Source organism: Arachis ipaensis, chromosome B1 (genome assembly GCF_059453495.1).
Source record: "Arachis ipaensis isolate K30076 ecotype BB chromosome B1, ASM5945349v1, whole genome shotgun sequence".
NCBI lineage: Eukaryota > Viridiplantae > Streptophyta > Magnoliopsida > Fabales > Fabaceae > Arachis > Arachis ipaensis.
Genome location: NC_142436.1, coordinates 127,019,132 through 127,031,481, shown reverse-complemented (window position 1 = coordinate 127,031,481; position 12,350 = coordinate 127,019,132). Strand labels below are relative to the sequence as shown.

General features: G+C 38.0%; 1 pseudogene; it reads left to right on the top strand.

The window, feature by feature from the left end:
* Nucleotides 1–10,428: 10,428 nt before the first annotated feature.
* On the top strand, nt 10,429–12,114 carry LOC148578305 (uncharacterized; annotated as a pseudogene).
* The last annotated feature ends 236 nt before the right edge of the window (nt 12,115–12,350 follow it).

Below are 12,350 nucleotides of genomic sequence, written 5' to 3'. Positions count from 1 at the left end.
AAAAACGGTGAGATGCACAGATCATATTTAATGTTCACTATAGACATATACACATCATTTTGAAACCCTGGATGTTAGCTTTCAAATACCACTATAACCGCCTCATTTGGACCTTTGTAGTGTAGCTCAAGTTATAATCAAATTAAAATGAAGAGATCAGGATTGACTGCATCCGGAACATTTTTAGCACTAATATTTGGTTATGAATTACATATAGAATCATTGAGAATTGGAAAAAGTATTCAACATAAATGTCGTAGAACTTGGATTTTTCTTTTCAACGACTCTAAATTTACTCCAATCCGATTATTATAGCTCTCTGTGATACCTTTTCCTTAAATAATGTCCTTTATTTCAAAATGAATACTCAAACAAAATTTGTCACGGGCACCAGTTGAATATCAAACCAATTATTTTTCAAATCAAATGCAAAATTCATTCAAATTATCAATTATTAAAATTGAAAGAGAATTTTCAAAACTAATTGAAATTGTATGAAAAGTAAAAAAAAAAAATGATTAAAATCCAAGTAAATGTATGTTTTTTCTAGTTAATAAATTAAGTTCTATCAAATCATTCACATTTAAACCATTGCATGTTCTCGTGCAATAATTTCCAAAAGATAATAAAATTTAAAGAGAAAGGCTAGTACTTGAACATCTCAACAAAATATCCTATACCTTATATATAGGATCTAAGAACTTAGTTTTTGAACTTTGACAATACTTAAAACTTAAATATTTACAATTGAAAAATATTTAATGCTTCAAATAATTTAAAATTAATTGAGTTGCTATTTACTCATTCATGCATTGATCAAAATAGTGTATCACTCATTCTGTCAAGTGTATAAGTTAAACTCTCATCCTACTCAACCTTACAAAATATTTTCTTTAACTTGTCATTCTCCTAGAATTTACCATGTGAAACCATTTACATGCATATATAATCAAGAGAACTTTCAACAAGGTTGAAATGTGGCCACGACGAGGTTGTGGTAAGGTTTGGAAAAAAAGTGAGCTAAAATAGCCTACTTCTCTAAAAACTTAAGTTATGTGTATACATTTTCTAGTCAATAAATTGAGTTCTATCAATGCACAACAAGATTGAATACGAAAGTTTACATAATATCTATTTTGGATGTGGCATAGTTAGACATGAGAAAGAAAACTGTCTGAAAAGCCAAGAGGCTAAAAATTTAAAAGGAACAACCATGGAAATGGAAGCATCAAAGAGGCGAATCAGGCTAGAACAGCAAAGAACAGGAGAGAGCAAAAAATGGCAGCTTTGGAATTACTAGAAAAGACAAGGACAAAGAAGTCCAATAAAAAAATAATGAAACACATGGGCCATAGATGGTGGTTCAAAAAGTGACACGGAAAGAAAGGAGGCAAAGGAGATGTTAGTAGCAATGGTGGCATGGATAGTGGGGCAAGAGAAAAATTAGCAGTGCTAGTATCAGGTTCGCAATTCTAAGCACGCATGACAATGACATGGAGAATGGAGACAATGAAAGAGATCAAAATGTTCCAAATAATAAGAATGTTGATGGAGTGATAACAATGACTACAAAAAATATTCTAAGTCGCACTAACCCCACTCAGCCTCATCCCATACCTGACCCAATTCAAGACAACCCAGCGGCTCCAACAAAGAACAAAACACAACTCATCACTTATGAACCCAACCAGAAACCTTTTGAATTACCAAGCCAAAATTATCAGAATCCTAACCTCGCCCCTACCAAGTCCACAAACCATAAATAGAATTCTAAATCCCAGAACCTGACATCTTTTAGCCCAATACTGATTTAGACAACAACACCTAAGACACAACCCCTAACACTACCTTAAAAACTGGATCCAAACCCAACCCACCACACAGGTCACACCTATGGACGAAATTATGGTGGAGAATACAACACACATGTTAGAACTTGTGGTAGAAAATATAGAACAGATGGAAGAAAGCCCCTGCCACCCCCTGACCTAGAGCCCTGGATCTTCATTCTATTGACTCTGATATCATGATGGAAAGCTTCAAAGATGTATGAGAAAAATTCCACTATGGCAAGGAACAGAGAAATCATCCAAAATATAGGAAACAATGATATGAAATGTAAAGAAGCATCTAGTGCAGCTAGAGAACAAAATGGTGATGAGCCCATAGGATAGTATGTCCATGCTACCTTTTGAGGTAACTGCTTTCCTATTCTCCTCTTAATAATAATTCTTTCATGAAATTGTAGAGGGTAGCTAGTAAAGTTTTATGCTACACCCTAAAGAAGTTAATTAAACAGTTTAAGCCTATTATTGTCATGTTACTAGAGATGAGATATAGTGGCCAGAAGGACCAAGATGTTATTAAAAAATTTGGCATGCAGTTGTATCATTTAGAAGAAGCCATAGGATTCAATGGTGGAATATGGATTCTTTGGAATGACCATAACTTATTGGTCTCAATTCTTAAATCGAGAACTCAATTTGTTCATATGGAGGTGAAGGAGAATAATTAAAAAAGATGACTTTTCACTGCAGTATATGCTAGTCCTCAAGAAAGTCAAAGAAGAATATTATGGAAGGGGTTCTTGAACATTGTGCAAAGCATGAGAAGAGAATAGTTCTTAGTTGTGGGGACTTCAAAATGAAATTGCTGACACTACGGAGAAAATAGGGGAGATAGAATAGATGTTAATGCTTGTAGGAGATTTGCTGAATGGATTAGAAATTGCAGGCTCATTGATCTTGGATGGGTCAGGTTGAAGTTCACATGGAAAAGTCCAAAGTGGGAAGGATTAGAAAGAGTTTTTAAAAGGTTGGATCGTGCTCTAGCAAATCCTGGTTGGCAAACTAGGTTCTTAAATGCAAAGGTGAAAGTTCTTGCGAGATCTAACTCAAACCACCATCTGATTTTAGTCACTCTTAACCCACAGGAAGAGTATTGAAAACATTACCCTTTCGCTATGAGGCAATGTGAGATTTTGACCCTAATCTTAGAGATTGTATAGTAAGGAATTGGGAGTAGTATAGTGATTTACTTGTGTCCTTATCTCATTTGACAGAAGGTCTGAAAATCTGTAACAAAGAAATATTTGGAAACATCCACAAATAGAAAAGGTTTTTTTTAACAAAATTGGGACATTCAACGTGTTGCAAGCTATGGGAGAAACCCTTTTCTTAATTAACTTGAAAGGAAAATTAATAGAAAAATTAGAAGAAAGTCTAGATAATGAGAATGTGATGTGGATGCAAAACTCAAGATATTTATGGGTAGTGGAAGATGATCAAAACACTCGCTACTTTCACACTAAAATGATCATACACAAAAGAAAAAAAATAGAATTTTAAAACTTAGAACGCCCTTTGGAATGTGGGAGGAAGACCTAGACAAGTTAAAAGAAATGGCTATTGCGTTTTTCAAAAAGCTATATACAAAGGAAGCACAAGAAGCTCTGCCATTTCATATACACATCAATTACCCTAAAATAAATAAAGAGATATACACCTAGCCAAACAAAGAAAAAATAAGATCTATATTTTCTATTGGCTCCTTGAAAGTCCTTGCTCAAGATGGATTCCCTGCTCTATTCTATAAAGAAAACTGGAGCTAATTCAGCGAAATGTCTTTATCTTTATGCAACAAATCAGGAAAAACCTGAATCTTATTAAACCAATTGGGGGTTGTACTAGAGACTTCTAGCAATACCATGGCCACCCCCACGTGGGAGTGATTTGAGGATTTACTTGGTGTCAAGTTGCCACCACAGCCAGAGGAAGGGAAGCAGGTTTTCAGTTTGACGATGACCTGGCTGAGGAATAGGGTTTCACACATTTCATATGGGGAAGATCATGAGACACTCCGTAAGTACGTCATGTGCTACTTGATGATACTTATTGGGAGGCTTTCTTTTCATGGACAAGTCTGCTACACTTATTCCTTTGAGATGACTGACGTTGCTGGTGGATTTTGATTGTTGCAGGCAGTTGTCTTGGGGTCTGCATTGCTGGCACACATGTACTATTCACTCTGCACCATTACTGGGTGTGATGTGACTGACGTTACGGGGTGCATGCCGCTTGTTGTCTCCTGGATCTATGACTGATGACAAGTCATCTTAGCCTAGTTTTACTAGTCTTTTTCTTTGTTTTTATTAGGTTTTATGCACTTTCTTGCATTGTAAGTAAGTAATTTGGAATGGAAATGCATGGTTTCCTTGAATCAATCAACCACCATTTAATTGATACTAAATCATGAGGTTCAAGCTAAATTTAATTGATTTTTATTGATTTATAAACCTTGTGAATTTAGTGATACTTTGATTGGTTGTTTTGATTACTTGTAGGTGAAGAAAAGAAGAAAATAAGAAAGCGTGGCCTAAGAAGCGTGACCCAAGGAGGAGAAGAGTGTGGCAAAGAAAATAATAAAGCATGGCATAGGCATAGAGCTCTCTTCAAGAGCATAGCACTCTCTCAAGGAAGCACAAACTATGAGCCAAGAAAGCAAGACATGATGCTACGCTCCCCTTAAGAGCGGAGCACACTTTTGAACCAAGAAACAAAGGAAAGAAGAATGATGCTCCGCTCCGCTCCCCTTGAGAGCATTATCGGGCTTCACTCAAGAATAAATCCAAGTAAATAGTTTGCCAATGCTTACTCCAAGGATCGAACCCATGAGCAAGGAGGAGTGGGGAACGCTACTCACAAGGGAAAATGAGCCACACTTGGCCAAAATGCCACCTCCAAAGATCAAACACAGCACCTTAAGGAAGCAAGGAGCAAGGCGCTACAAGAAACCAAGGAAATTTGCACCAAAAAGCTATCCCAAAAGTCTCGAACTTGGGACTTCTCCAAAGCAAAGGGAGAGCTACGCTCTCCACTAGAGCATAGCGCTACTCCTTGGTGCAACACGCACAACTTGACACGGCCAGCAGACTTGGAGCGCACAAGACACACACAAGCCATAATGCTCCGCTCCCCACAAGAGCGGAGCGCTATCCTGATTGCCCCAAAGCCTTGGCACGCAACAAAGGGATCCAGCACAAGCCTCAATGCTCCGCTCCCCACAAGAGCAGAGCATCCTCCTGGGAGCAACACATGGGCTAAAAATTTAATCAAAAATCCAATTGAATTCAATTCTTCAATAAATTAAAAATCCCACCCAAATTCTAAAATCCAAGAATAGAAAGTGTATAAATAGAAGCTAGTTTGATTTAGAGAGGACTTTACTTTGGACTTTTACCTTTTTGCTTTTTTTGAGAATTTTCAATTTAGAATTTTTAGAGTTTTTACTTTGAATTTGGATCTTGGAGAATTCGGGAGGAGAATTGATCTCTCTTCTTCCTTGTTCTTGCTTGAGCACTCTTTACTTCTTGTCTTGGATCTTGGGTGAAGAATTGAAGAAATTCTGTTTCAATCTCACCTTGAGATCTCTTGTTTATTTTTCTGTATAATTCTGAGAAACTTTGATTTACATTTCAAATTCTGTTTACTGCTTCTTCTCTTTTACTACTTCTGCAACTTACTTTTCTATTTCTTTTGCAATTGTTCTTGTTGGATCAAGGAATGATTTGAGATCTAGACTTGTTTTCTAGTCTCTTCTACTCCTGAGATCTTTAATTTCCTTTTTAATTTCTGCAATTAAGATACAATTACTTTCTGTTTTAATTCTTCAAGCATTTTTACTTCTTTTGTTTGAGATCTACTGCATTTATATTCATCTTCTCCTTCTTCTGTTTAATTGTCATTATACTTCTGCTTGTTTAATTTCTGCAACCCCAGCTCCTAATTCCTTTTATAATTCAAGCAATTTACATTTCTTGCACTTTAAGATTCAGTCATTTACATTTCTTGCAATCTAAGCTTCTGCAATTTAAATTACTTGTTCTTTAAGATTCAGCACTTTTACTTCCTGTTCTCTTTAATTTACTGCAATTCTCACCTCTCCCTTTAAATTTCATGCAATTTAGCTTCTGCTGGATACCAATCACTCAAATCAACTCTTGTTTGCTTGACTAAATCAACCACTAAACTAAAATTGCTCAATCCTTCAATCCCTGTGGGATCGACCTCACTCACATGAGTTATTATTACTTGATGCGACCCGGTACACTTGCCGGTGAGTTTTGTGTTGGATCATTTTTCACACATCAAGTTTTTGGCGTCGTTGCCGGGGATTGATTAGATTGACAATGATTAAGTGAAGTGGAGATCTAGATCAAGCACTTTTTCTTTTCTGTTTCTTTAATTTTTAACTAACACACTAACTGTTTGAATTTTTGCTTAAGCTAACTAAAATTTCATTCTAGCAATGGATTGAAATGTTACTGTCCTTCTGTTTTGTGTGATTTTTATGTGTGGTTTGCATGTCAGGGACAAGAGGAGCTATACCCACCTTTTGTGAACAAGACGAAAGAACCCTCAGGAGATTAAGAAGAGCTGAAAGAGGAAAAACATTGTTGGAGAAGAGGATTCAGAAGAAGAGTTCCAAGATATGGAAGAACACTCAACAAACCCAACAAATCCACCAGGAGGAGCAGCCAATAACAACAACAATCCACCACAGAGAAGAGTTTTGGCTTCCTACACATTTGCAAATCCTAGACATTGTGGGAGTAGCATTCTTACCCCAAATGTTAATGCAAATAACTTTGAACTAAAGCCACAACTCATCACCTTGGTTCAAAATAATTGCTCCTATGGAGGAGGACCACTAGAAGACCCAAACCAACACTTATCCACCTTTCTGAGGATTTGTGATACTGTCAAAACTAATGGTGTGCATCCTGACATCTACAAGTTGTTGTTATTTCCATTTTTTCTTAGAGACAAAGCTACTCAATGGTTGGAATCCTTCCCAAGAGACAGCATTAACAATTGGGATGATCTAGTAAGCAAGTTCCTTGCCAAGTTTTACCCACCTCAAAGGGTTATTAGATTGAAGACTGAAGTACAAACATTCACACAAATAGATGCTGAACCTTTGTATGAGGCATGGGAACGATACAAGGCTCTAATTAGAAAATGTCCTCCTGAAATGTTCAATGAGTGGGACAGATTGCAGAATTTTTATGAAGGCTTGACATTGAAATCTCAAGAGGCTTTGGATCATTCAGCAGGAGGCTCTGTGTAACTCATGCAAACTGCAGAGGAGGCCCAAAATCTCATTGACATGGTAGCTAACAACCAGTATTTCTTTGCTCACCAAAGGCAACGCCAACCATCACAAAGGAAAGGAGTGATGGAGTTGGAAGGAGTGGACTCAATCTTAGCTCAAAACAAAATGATGCAGCAGCAAATTCAACAACAATTTGAGCAAATGGCCAAAAAGATTGATAGCCTTCAAGTTGCAGCAGTCAACACAAGCCAACCATCATCCACATGGGGGACAAATGAAGAAACTCAAGAGGACCAACAGCAAGAACAAGTCCAGTATATGCACAATCAAAATTCTGGGACAAATGAGGTTTATGGTGACACTTACAACCCTTCATGGAAGAACCACCCAACCTCAGATGGGGAGACAATCACAATCAACCTCAATAACCATGGCAAAGGAATTCAAACCAAAACAGTTGGAAAAACACTAACCACAACAACCAGCAAACCAATAACCAAAACACATACAAAAAATCACAAAACACTTACCCCAACTCTAACCATCATCCATTCAATAACCAAGCCACCAACCAAAACACTTACCCTCAACCCTGAACACCCCACAACCAACCAATCTCACAAGACTCTCAGAGGATCACCAACTTGGAGCTCTTAATGGATAAAATGATGAAGCACCAAGAGATGACAACAAAGAACTAGGAAGCCTCCATGAAGAATATGGAGAGGCAGATTGGACAGCTTTCCAAGCAAATTGCTATTGAGAGACCTTTGAGCTCACTCCCAAGTGACACCATTCCTAATCCAAAGGAGGAATGCAAAGCTATACAACTGAGGAGTGGAAAGATCTTGATGAAAAATGAAGAAGCAACTAAGAAGCCAAAGGAAAATGATGAGAAACAGGTTGAAAAAGGGGAAGCCAATGATGAGGATGTGACAGCAAGCAAGTATGTTCCAGAAGAGCTCAAGGAAAAGGATAAGCAGCCACAAAATTCAAGAAAAGGGAAGGAAGCAAATGAAGAGCCAACTAAGGACCACAGGCAGGGAGTGAACTTTACACCTCCATTGCCATATCCTCAAAAGTTCAACAAGGAGACTAAGGACCAACACTTTCCAAAATTTCTTGAAATTTTCAAGAAACTGGAGATCAACATACACTTAGCTGAGGTACTTGAGCAAATGCCCCTGTATGCCAAGTTTTTGAAGGAGCTTATTAACAAGAAGAGAAGCTGGCAAGAAAATGAAACTATACTGCTCACTGAAGAATGCAGAGCATTAATTCAGAAGGGACTCCCTCCTAAACTTGAAGATCCTGGAAGTTTCTTTTTACCTTGTGCCATTGGCAGTATGACCATCAACAAGGCAATGTGTGACTTAAGGGCTAGTATCAATCGGATACCTTCTTCTCTAGTGAAAAAGCTATGCATAGAAGAAGTGAAACCAGTACAGATGTCTTTAGAATTGGTGGACAAGTCAGTAATATGTCCCAGGGGTGTGATTGAGAATCTTCTAGTAAAAGTAGACAAATTCATATTCCCTGCTGATTTGTGGTCTTAGATTCAGATGAGGATGACGGTGATTCCATTATACTGAGAAGACCATTCTTGGACACTGCTAGGGCCATTATAGACGTAGAGAAAGGAGAGTTGACCCTCAGAATGCATGATGAAAGCGTCACCCTGAATGTATTTCCAGAAACACACCTCATTGATGAAACAAAGGAGTGCATGGAAACTGACAAAGAAGACTCACAGTGGAAGGAAGGAATTAGCAAGACGATCAGTAGTTACCTTCCAAAGCAAGAAATAGATAACACAGCAGGACAAAAAGAGAAAGAGATTGTGCAGAGTGATGAAGAAATTCAAGCAGACATTGAAATGTTAGCCACTAAGAAGAAAATTCCCAAAGTGAAGCCCACATGCAAGGAGAAAGGATCAACAAAAAGAGGGAAGAAAAACAAGAACAAAACCAAAAAGGGGTGGAAGAATAAAAAGATTCCAACAAAGGGGTTCTCTAAGGGTGATGAAGTACAGTTGATCTATCAACAACTGGAGCAAGCCAACAAGTTGATGACTACTATACTGTCAGCAAAATACTCTCACTAAAGCATGCCGAAATTGAACATCAAGGAACAAAGAAGAAGCTCACAGTCAGGGGGGATAAGCTGAGACACTACAGTCATCAACCACCATAAAAGAGGGGCCCAATGTCAAGCTAATGACAATAAAAGAGCGCTCCATGGGAGGCAACCCATGATTTAAGATTCTTGCTCGTTTTTTAATTCAATAAATTATGATCATCTCAGTATGATTTTGAATTTTATTAGACATACTTGATAGATGCATACACTGTTTTGAAACACATGCCAGGCTTCTAAGTTTGATGTGCTTAACAGCACACAAAAATCAGCTTTTTAAACATTCTTAGATCATATGCTTAGTCATTTAGACAAAGTATATGACCAAACATTAAGTTTGGTGTCTGCATATGTACCAATCTTGAGAAGAATCAACTTTTGTTCAAAAAAAATCAAATCATGCATAGATGAATCATGCAATGTTTCATTTTAGGAATGTATGTTAGAAAATGAATTAGAACTTATGATGAAAGTATCAATTGTGATAAATGGCTGCATTGGACATTCATCCCTTAGCAAGAAACAAGTTTGGTGTTCACCAAACCTTAGTTCACTAAGTGAGGGACATAATTGATCTTTTATGACTAAGAAACATAATAAATAATATAAGCATTCACCACTTCATCACCGTGCTACAACTATTTCCTAAAGTTGACCATTTTGATTTAATTAGGAAAAAGGAGGTTGAGGTGAAGACAAGATGAAGACACGGCTATGACAAGCCAAGAGAGAAGGATCACATGTGCCTAGAGAGGTGTGCCTACCTTGGAAAGCAAAAATCTGCATGCTAGTCACCTTGGAGGACAAACCTCATGCAACCAATGGGAAGAGAATCCTTGTCAACCCTCAAGAGAACATGCAAGCCGTTCATCCCATGAAGTTACTATGTTGTTCAACTCAATCTCCACCCTTCATAAGTCATGACCGAATCCCTCTTCAAGTATGGTCTTCTTCCAAAACTTTAATGCCTTGCCTATAAATAGGTTGAGACATCTCTTGCATCACATATTCATACAAGTCTTCCTTATAATCATAAGTCCTTGTTCCACCTTGTGCAATCCTAAACACGTCCCACTCCACTCTCAACAGCAACATTTCTCTCTTCATTCTCTTCACACCATAAAACCGTACCTCAACCAACCACAAATCCACCTTTGCCTTCTCCCTCTAATTGAATTCATGGCTTCATCAAGCTCAAAGAGAAGACAATGGTAGGAACCAATGGTAACCGAACTCCCGTCCTATGATACAAGAAAGTTTAGATCTCAGTTCCATGAAAGAAAGTATCATAGATTCATGAAGTCAAAGCACATCATTTATGAGAGGGGTTTTGAGCTGAGGGACAGGAAATACCCCATCATGAGGCAGATCACTAGGGAAAGAAGGTGGGATCTTTTATGCGATCCTCTCACCAAGATTAGTGCAGTCATGATCAGGGAATTTTATGCAAATGCTGTGAAAGAGAGTGAAAACAACATCCCTTATAAAAGTTATGTTAGAGGAGTTGAAGTGGATTTCAGTCCAGCAGCCATCACAAGAGCTTTGAAGTTGAGAACCATAACTTATGAAGAGCCCAGCTATGAGGCCAGACTGCAGGGAGAGAATGACCCTGATGAGATCTTACAGGGGATATGCTTGGAAGACACAGACTGGGAAAGAGATTCAAAAGGAATCCCAAGCCAATTGAAGAGAATAAATCTCATTCCTGAGGCCAAGGGGTGGTATGAGATAGTAAGGAGATCTATACGCCCTACTAGAAACACCTCAGGGGTCACAATCAAGCGAGCACTCTTGACATACTGTATCCTACATGGGGGAAAAATCAACCTTGCACAACTCATAGCTGACAGTATTCAAGAGATAGCTGAGAGCACAAACAAATCAACTAGGCTCGGCCATCCAAGCACCATCCTAAGGCTATGCAACAAAGCTGGAGTGATTTTCGAAGATGAGGACACAGAGAGAGTAAAAAAGGGGACAAGAATCACAAAGAGAAACATGGAAGGAATTAATGAGGATGATGATCAAGAAGAAAGACCCCAAAGAAGAAGAAGATCAGAAGAAGGGGAAGAGCAAGCTCACAGTGCCATAGATATGAGTCAACTACAAAGAGCTCTTGAGGAAATATCACAACAAAATGTGAGAACACAAGAGTAATATTCAAGGCACCAAGAGCAATATCTAAAGCACCGGGAGCAATATTTGAAAGATAGGGAGCAAAATGAAGCTTGGCAGCACAGAATAGAGGAAAGACTAGAGAGCTGGCAGCAACAAATGATGGCCCAACAACAAGAATTTCAAGCCAATATTCTTGAGGGGCAAAGAGAACAAGCAACAAGACTTCAAGAATCATATGACAAAATATTCCTGACCCAAGCCAAATATGGGGAATATGCTCACAACTTATATCAGTGGAAAAACATTCATCATACTATTGGAGAGATTAGACATGTGCAACAAACAGAGTCTAATAAAAACATGCAAGCAAGATTAGATTATTTGACCCACAATATGCCAGCACTAGATCCACAAATCAAACCATTTGAGCAGTGCCAAGAATTCAGAGACCGACAGGAAGCAAGGTCTCATCACTACACAGATGTAACACATGAAAGATTGGAGGCAGTTGGGCTCTCAGGGCTATTAGATCCTGTCTGGGATAGAAGGTGCCCTAGTGAAGAAATTCAAGACTACTCCAAGCTCTGGAAGAGAAAGAAGAAGAAAGGAGAATCAAGCAATAACCAAGGACATGACAACTTGAAGGTGGTGAAGTTCTTTCATTTTCCTAAACTAAATAAGGAAGATGTATATCTGAAACATGATATACCTCCAATTGTTCTTTGTTTCGCACATGTTTTAGCTTAAAGAGTTATCTGCATAATAATTGTCATACTTCATTAGCTTGAGTATTTTGCTTTGTTCCTCTTGCTGTTTGAATAAAAGAGAGATGTTTGATTTAGAAAAGTAATTGTTCAATGTTGCAAAAGTTAGAATGAAAGTTAGTGGTGGTATGTGTTTGATTCAATTGTTAGCTCACAAAATAATTGCTGCATAATGACATGTTACTTGAAGCTTAAGCTAGTTTGCTGCTATGATCCTTC